The sequence below is a fragment of the Dipodomys merriami genome, unplaced genomic scaffold (genome assembly GCF_024711535.1).
Source record: "Dipodomys merriami isolate MVZ:Mamm:240054 unplaced genomic scaffold, mDipMer1.0.p SCAF_706, whole genome shotgun sequence".
Taxonomy (NCBI): Eukaryota; Metazoa; Chordata; class Mammalia; order Rodentia; family Heteromyidae; genus Dipodomys; species Dipodomys merriami.
This window is the reverse complement of record NW_027206298.1, coordinates 620-8,264: the sequence shown is the minus strand read 5'-3', so window position 1 is coordinate 8,264 and position 7,645 is coordinate 620. Positions and strand designations below refer to the sequence as shown.

The 7,645-nt window shown below is 35.2% G+C and overlaps 1 pseudogene; it reads right to left on the bottom strand.

Annotated features, from left to right (window-relative positions):
• Positions 1 to 1,699: 1,699 nt before the first annotated feature.
• On the bottom strand, positions 1,700 to 1,799 carry LOC138817926 (U6 spliceosomal RNA; annotated as a pseudogene).
• Positions 1,800 to 7,645: the final 5,846 nt, after the last annotated feature.

Here is a 7,645-nt window from a genome sequence, read left to right as displayed (position 1 = left end):
TACTGCTATCAAGGAATTTAAGTCTAAGAGGTTTTGAACTGAGTAATAAATTTGTGTATTGTGTTCACAATGGGGGATAAGGTCTAATAATCGACTATGGGTATATCTGAGGATGTGTAGAAAAACAATTAAGTCACATAAAAAAGAAGGAAAGAAGAAAAGATGAAAAGCATAAGAAAGAAAGAAAAAATGATCAGAAGTTCAATAGAGCAAAACAAAAAACAAAAAAACAATTAAAGAAGAAAAAAGAAAGAAAAATGCACACACAAATATACCCCTAAAATAAAATGTATAAGAGGGAAAAAAAGGTACTAGGAAACATTTTTTTTTCAAAAAAGGTAAAAATTAAAAATTAAAAAAAAGTTTTAGAAAATTATTTTTATAAAATGTACAAAAAATAGAAAAAAGATTTTGCTGTTTTGGGGAGTGGTGGGAAAAATTCTGTATCTCCCTTGTGTCTGTAACCAGCCTCTTGTTGGAGTCTCTGATCTGCTTGTGGTGTTTGATTTTCCTGTGGCTTGGTTGGTTGCTTAAGTCAGTTTGTTTAAACAGGCCAAAAAATGCTCTGCTTTACCCAGGATTTTGCGATCCTTCTCTCAGGTTAGTTCAATGGGAGGGGGATCTGCTTTGATTATCACAAAAGAGGGAGATGGCTTTTTCTTCGTTTGGAGATGCTGTGATGAGGCTAGGTTCTGGGTAGAGTTGAGGCTTTTCAGCAAACATTACCTTTTCCTGGGGGCTAGCTTGTTAGAAACTCACGAGCCCAGGCTGGAGCCACTCTCTGGGTTTATGTTTACTGAATTTCAATTGATTTTCAAGGCTGCTTAAGGGAGGGGCAGCCTCTGGCTCTGATTACCCAGTGAAGAAAGCCATTCCTGGGGCTTGCGCCTGAGCTGGGTGACATTTCCCAGGATGAAGCTGAGTCTGGCAGGTCAATTTAGGTTCTTGTGACCTGCTAAATGACTCTACTTTTCTTCCAAGGCCTTAGTTGGAGCTAGCAGCTCCACCGAGCTTTGTCAATATCCAAGATGGAGATGTCCGGTTGTGGGGGTGAGGGGTTGCCTTCTCTCCTCTGCTCCCTGAGAAGGAGTGAGGACGTTAGGCTTCTACTTTCGCCGAGTCTTGGTTCGTGGGTTGTTTCTGGTCTGTGAACCGCAGGATGAAGATGTCTGCTCCTTGTCAGTTCTTGCTGGTGTTGAGTAGAATCTGTTCACCCACTACATCTGGATCCTTTGTCCTGGACTCTCTGTGTTACAGGATGGCGACTATGGCCGCCGCTGCTGCCGAAGCTGCTGGCAAATGCTCAGATCTGCCTCTTTGCCTGGATTTTCCCACTCTGGCCTAATTCTGTGTACTGTGATGGCATACTTGGTGTGATTCTCTGGCTTAGGACTGTTCACTGGAACTCTAAAACTGCTTTCTATGCGAGAGCTTGTTTAGCCTTCAGCTTCTCCTCCACCATCTTCCCGGAACCCCCTATGAGCATGGTTTAAATTTTATTTCTTTGGCATAAAATGACAATGTTATCTAATTTGAAGTTTTATAAAGGTTATGCTATGTAAGGGCCTTTCTAAGGTGAAGATTTAATACACTGATGTCAAACTAACCTTTAATTCTATGAATTACATGTATTGTTACACTTGTATTTTTGTAATCAACTTTTTAACAACTGTTTTTCATTTCTTGCATTTGAAGAATGAAAAATATGGAATACTTAACAAATTTTCATACCATCCTTGTGCAAGTACCATTTTAATCTCTGTATTGTTGTAATTTGGGTAGACCTGCTGCTGAAGCATGTAGTATCCTCTAAATTTAAGTAGTTATTGATGCAATCTTTATACAGGCACATATCCATGGTTGCCTATTTGTAACAAGGAACCCTTATTGTTCCTAAAAATGCTATTGATCTTATTGCTCTAAATTTCTGTCTATAGTGGAAAAAATATATTGTTTGGTCGATTACTCACATTTGCAATTTTTTGTCAATGGCTATTTTGTCATTTTCATTTTAAATTTGATCATATTTTGAAGCCTTACAGCTAAGTCCAAAGGTGATGGCTTTTCAAGTACTTATTTATCAACTGAGTTATCTTTGTGGAGCTAATGGATTCAAAGTAAGCCTTGGTTAAGATCTACTTCTAAACTTCTGCAGCTTAAAATTTCCTAAATGAGGTCTCAGTGGCACAAATGTCTTCCTGACCCTTATCCTTCTTCCATGTAGGAACAGACCAACCAGAATATCTTACACTGACAGCATAGATTGTCTTACTGAAACAAAACTAATCTTAGTTACAAGGGATCATAGAGAGATGAACACTTCAGACCTAACTGTTCAGAATAGAAGGTATTTTATCAAAATATAATTGTTTGGGCTGGGAAGTTGGCTCAGTGGTAGACTGCATGCCTTGCATGCCTGAAGCCCTGGGTTTGATTCCTCAGCACCACATAAGGAAAAAGAAAAAAGCCGCAAGTGGTGCTGTGGCTCAAGTGGTGGAGCACAAGCCTTGAGCTGAAGAGCTGAGGGACAGGGCACAGGCCCAGAGTTCAGGCCCCACGACCGGACCCAAACAACAAAAACTATATATATATATATATATATATATATATATATATATATATATATATATATATAATTGTATATTATACCTATTATTTCAAAAGTAGCTAAAGCCAAGAAGGTGCAAAAGTTGTTCATATGCATGTTTACTTAATATTCTGGCCTGTCTACCATACAACCAGGCAGGAACTTACACTACTGACTTTGTATCACCAAATATTTCCATAGCTCCTGGAGAAGTCTATATATTTCTCCTCGATATTTGGCCCTAAATTGGTAATGTTTTAATCAAAGTGTTTCCTCTTGCCTCCAGGCTTTACATTTACAAATGGTAAAGTTTAGGTCTAACTCTACCAAAAACTGAGGTAGAGATAATGGAATAATACTTTAAAACAGATTTGCCTTTGATACCCTAACCACAACAGAACAATGCATAACAATTTCTTATATTATATATATATTTATATATATTATATTTGTATGTGCTGATCTTAAATTTCACACAGTGAATCTTACTAGAATTAATTTATAATTTGACAAATAAATTGAAATTTATTCCCATAAATAGATTGGAACCTAAATAATTAGGTTTAGAATATATATTCGAATATAAAAAGTATCAATGCAATGTCTTTGGTATAAACTTGTGATACCTTCTATGTGTTCTTGGTCTTCTGAATTCACATATTAAAAAAAAAAAAACAGTATTGTTTTCCTCTAATCTAGAAGAGATTTTACACTGCAGCTGTGTTTATTGTATTAACTCACTGGTCCCAAAGTGTTTTTCTCCATAGTATGCCTAAAAGCTATTATTCTTCTGCAGTACCCACGGGTCCGAGGATACCAGGTCCCAGGTTATCTGCATCATCAGATAACAATGGCAAGTCTTCTCACCTTGGCCCATCCAACCTGCTAACAGAAAGTAATTGAAGACCCATCTCAATTTTTCATTTCCTATAATATTTCAGAGCCCCAATTCCTTGCAGTAATTAGCAGTAAACAATTGTGAAATTTAAGGCAACTTCAAATGAAAGAGGAGACTACAAAATATGAGTGAAAGTACTACAGTTCAAACTTTCAATTTACAGATGACAAGCCCATGTGAGTAAAGAAAATCACAAATGTCACAAGATTATTTTTAATACCTCTCTCCTAATGATGAAGGAAAGATTTCAGTCCAGGATAAGTAGGCCAAAAAATTTCCTGGAATGATAAATCCATAATTGTTCTACCAAGGCTAGGAAAATTTGACTTAGATGTCAAATATAATTTTAAAAAACTAATTGAGAAGACCCTAATGCTTCAAAACACTGATACTTCAGTAAAACTTGGTTCTGTAGTATAAAAATGTTGTCATTCTCAAACCAATGATAACCTACATTTAATCTCCTTCAAGTATATTCCTTTTCAAATAAAATTTCTAGAATCATCTTCACCAAAATAACACTTGACAAGTAGATGATAGTGACATTAAAAGTTTCTCAAGTGTAGGAATCAAGTTACAATAGAGTTGATTTATTTACCCAGCACTAATGCCCAATAAGTTCAACCATTCATTAAAGTGTAGAAATAGTATCTCCCACCATTTGCATTGTTCAGTAGGTGCCTTCCAGAAATGTGTTAAATAGATCAGCCTCCCATAATTCAAACCCAAATATTAGCTAATAAAGTAAATTTCATCACATAAGAAGGTACATTTTAAAAAGTCACTAATAGTTGCCTTATCATGTGTTGCCTTATTATATATTTTCCCTATCTGTCTAACATAGTAAGAAATATGACTTTAAGTCTTGAATATGGGTACTGATCAGAGATGTGACAAACCTAAAATATATCTTCTATTTCTATCATATTCCTCTATAGTAGTAAATTTTATTTTTCTTCTTTTTCCAAAACTTATATGTATTAGAAAATATCCTAGGTAAAATAAAATAATCACACACCATTGCACAAAGCCATTTATAAAAACTGGTAGTTAGCTATAAATTCTAAGCGATTTTTAAACTTTCTTGTTGACTAAAGATTAATCTTCCAAAAAGATGAGAATAAAATCATGTTTAGGTGCTTCACGTCTCCAGTCTTGCAAATTGTTATCACAGATGAATGAATTATGGAAATATATGCTGACATCAGTTTAAGTATACGTAGGATTGAAACTCCATGAAATGTATATAAACCTTTCAAAGTATTAACAGACAGTTTAATAGAATGAATATCAGGAAGTTGAAACCAGAAAGGAATAATAGTAAAGACATAGAATGAATGAAAATGGAACAAGGGGCAAGTACAGCTAGAATACTCAATGTACACATGTAATAAAGGAAGTGGTAAATCTGAAATAAATTTGGAGAAAGGGTTGGTTGAGAATGATGGGAGTGACTCTGATCCAAGAACATTGGACAATTAGATGGACATATTTAATTGTAACACACTTGCACAACCTTTTGAAATTCAGTTAAAAACACAACTACAAACAAAAACACACAAAAATCACAAACAAACAGCAATCCCTAGAAAGTATCTATATGACCTCACAAAATTTTATGCAGTTAATGAAGGGCAGTCTTGGGAAAAGTAAACAAAGCTGTTCAAAGAGGGCAGTTTAGGGTAGGGGAGAATTTTGAAGAGATTTAAATAGATTGTCTAAGGTTATAAGTCACCTACATCTACTGCAAATATTTTCTTCTGTGTTTTTTTTTTGGGGGGGGGCGGGTCCGGTCGTGGGGCCTGAACTCTGGGCCTGGGCATTGTCCCTTAGCTCTTCTGGTCAAGGCTAGCGCTCTACCACTTATGCCACAGCTCCACTTCTGGTTTTTTTCTTTTTGCTTATGTGGTGCTGAGGAATTGAACCCAGGGCCTCAGGCATGCAAAGCAAGCGTTCTACCACTGAGCCACTTTCCCAGCCCCCATTCTGTGAGTATTCTTTGTCTGAACTGGTTACATCAGTCCTGAGCTGTGGATTCATAGCTTATGAAGATAGAATGGAAGAATCAAGATCAAGAACCCATTACACAACCGGAGAGAAAACAGTCCTCTATGGTTTCTCTCATCTCTCTTCATTACTCTTTTTTCTTACTATTAATAAAGTCAAGTGATTTTGAATTATATTTCCTTCTTTTTCAGAGAATTACTGTTTGGTAATTAAATGTCAATTCACAAATTTTGATGTCTTTTTTAAAAAGAATTTTGAATTTAAATTCCAGTACAACTTTGTTTTACACAGTGAGAGTATATTTCCTGGGTAAGGACAATTCTCAAGGGAACCTACAGGATTTACAGCAAGGTTTGTGAGGTTTGTTTGTTTAGTGTGAAAATAAGCCAAATTCACCCACATTGCTCCCTCTCAGCTAAGTCTCCACGGATTTCTTTGCATGAAAGCCTATTTTCCCAGACAATGTTAAATTTTCTTAATAGGCTAAGTTGTTAAAAAGTTTGAACAATTAAAAGTTACCTTTCATAAATTTTTAAATCTTTTGAAATTCCTTTATCAAAATCGTGAATTCACCAATCTTAATCCCACCTTTACCATCAAAAACAGTTGATATGTTGTTTTCATGATATAGTGTCCATGAAACTACTATTTTCCAGTGGCTTTGTTATGCATATATTTGACCATATAAGGTGTTGCTGAGCAAAATGAACTCCAAGATATGGAAACAGATATTTATTTGCGGTTGCCTTTTTTTTTGATGTACTATGTGATCTCTATTTTCTTTGAGATTTTCCCCTATGGTTTATCCCCTGATGTGTTTGATTTTGGTACCCTGTGTATTGTGTATACATTTACCTTAATTAGGGAAGGGAACAGGAACAAAAAAAAAATGGCGAGAAAAAGGACAAACAGCAAACCAATGCAATAGCAATTCTCACAAGACAATAAGTTGGAAATGTACATTACAACTTGGGAGGGGTATTAGGGTGAAAGAAAAACAGAAAAATGAGAGAGGGGATAACACGTTTGAAAAGTTATGTATTCACTACCTTACAATGGCTGTAACCACAGTGCACATCACTTTCACATTAAAATTAAATTTAAAAAATAAGCTGATGAAATAAATTTTCACTGTTTTTGTAGAGGAAATATTATTCTTTATGTAGTAACTTTTTAAAAATCAGTATTATTTGGCATCTAATTTGAATTAATTATCTCTTCTTTATCAGAGGGTCATCAACTTGAATGATATCCAACTAGACAATTTTTTCACAATATACTTACCAATATTTTGAAAATAGAATAAATTAATATTTTGTTTTACTAAAACAGAAAACAATTTAATTCTATGGAAACGCATAACTTTTAAAAGTAAATAAGTTGTTAATAGGACAGAATGTATGTGTTCTTCAAAATTCCTATGACTAATAACTACTCATTTTCAAATTCTGAACATTCCATACCTGAGAGATTCAAAATATACCTGTTTGCATGTTATGTAATTCTGCAGTAGATGCATTTTCCAATGGGGTGTTACAGACTGAGAAGTGAACAGAAAAAGAGCCACATTCTGATATGGGATAAAACTATGAAGCATGTGATAATTAATTCTTCAAGATTAAGAAGTTGTTTATCATATTAAGCTATTATTTCTATGACCATCAATCACAGGATTCATGCCATAAAGTCATCCTAGCCCACCAGTTTCCAACTTGTAGGGTGCACCTCAAAATTCCATTAATTCATATCAAGAATAGCTTATGCCCATTGTGAAATACACTGCACCTCTGCTAATGTGATGCCCTCCATATTCTGGAAAGAACACCACTATAAACAGGGTTGCATCATTTTTCCTCCACTGGTATTCTTGAAAATATTATTTATATTTATACTTTTTTAACTATCATAGATAATCAGGAGGTGAAGATTGGAAGATTACAGTTCAAAGATTGTGAAGACTAAGGGTCTATTTTGAAGGGGCAGAATGATGCAGGCACTGGCCTCAGGATTATCTGAGGACTGTGTTTGAGTATTAGGAAAGCTCTTGGCATGCCAGGCTAGAGAGGGAAAGTGTTCTCTCTCCCTATCTGAAAACAAATGTCACAGACTCCTGGGAGCTGAGGAAGTATCTCTTCTGCTTGCTGAAGCATAGT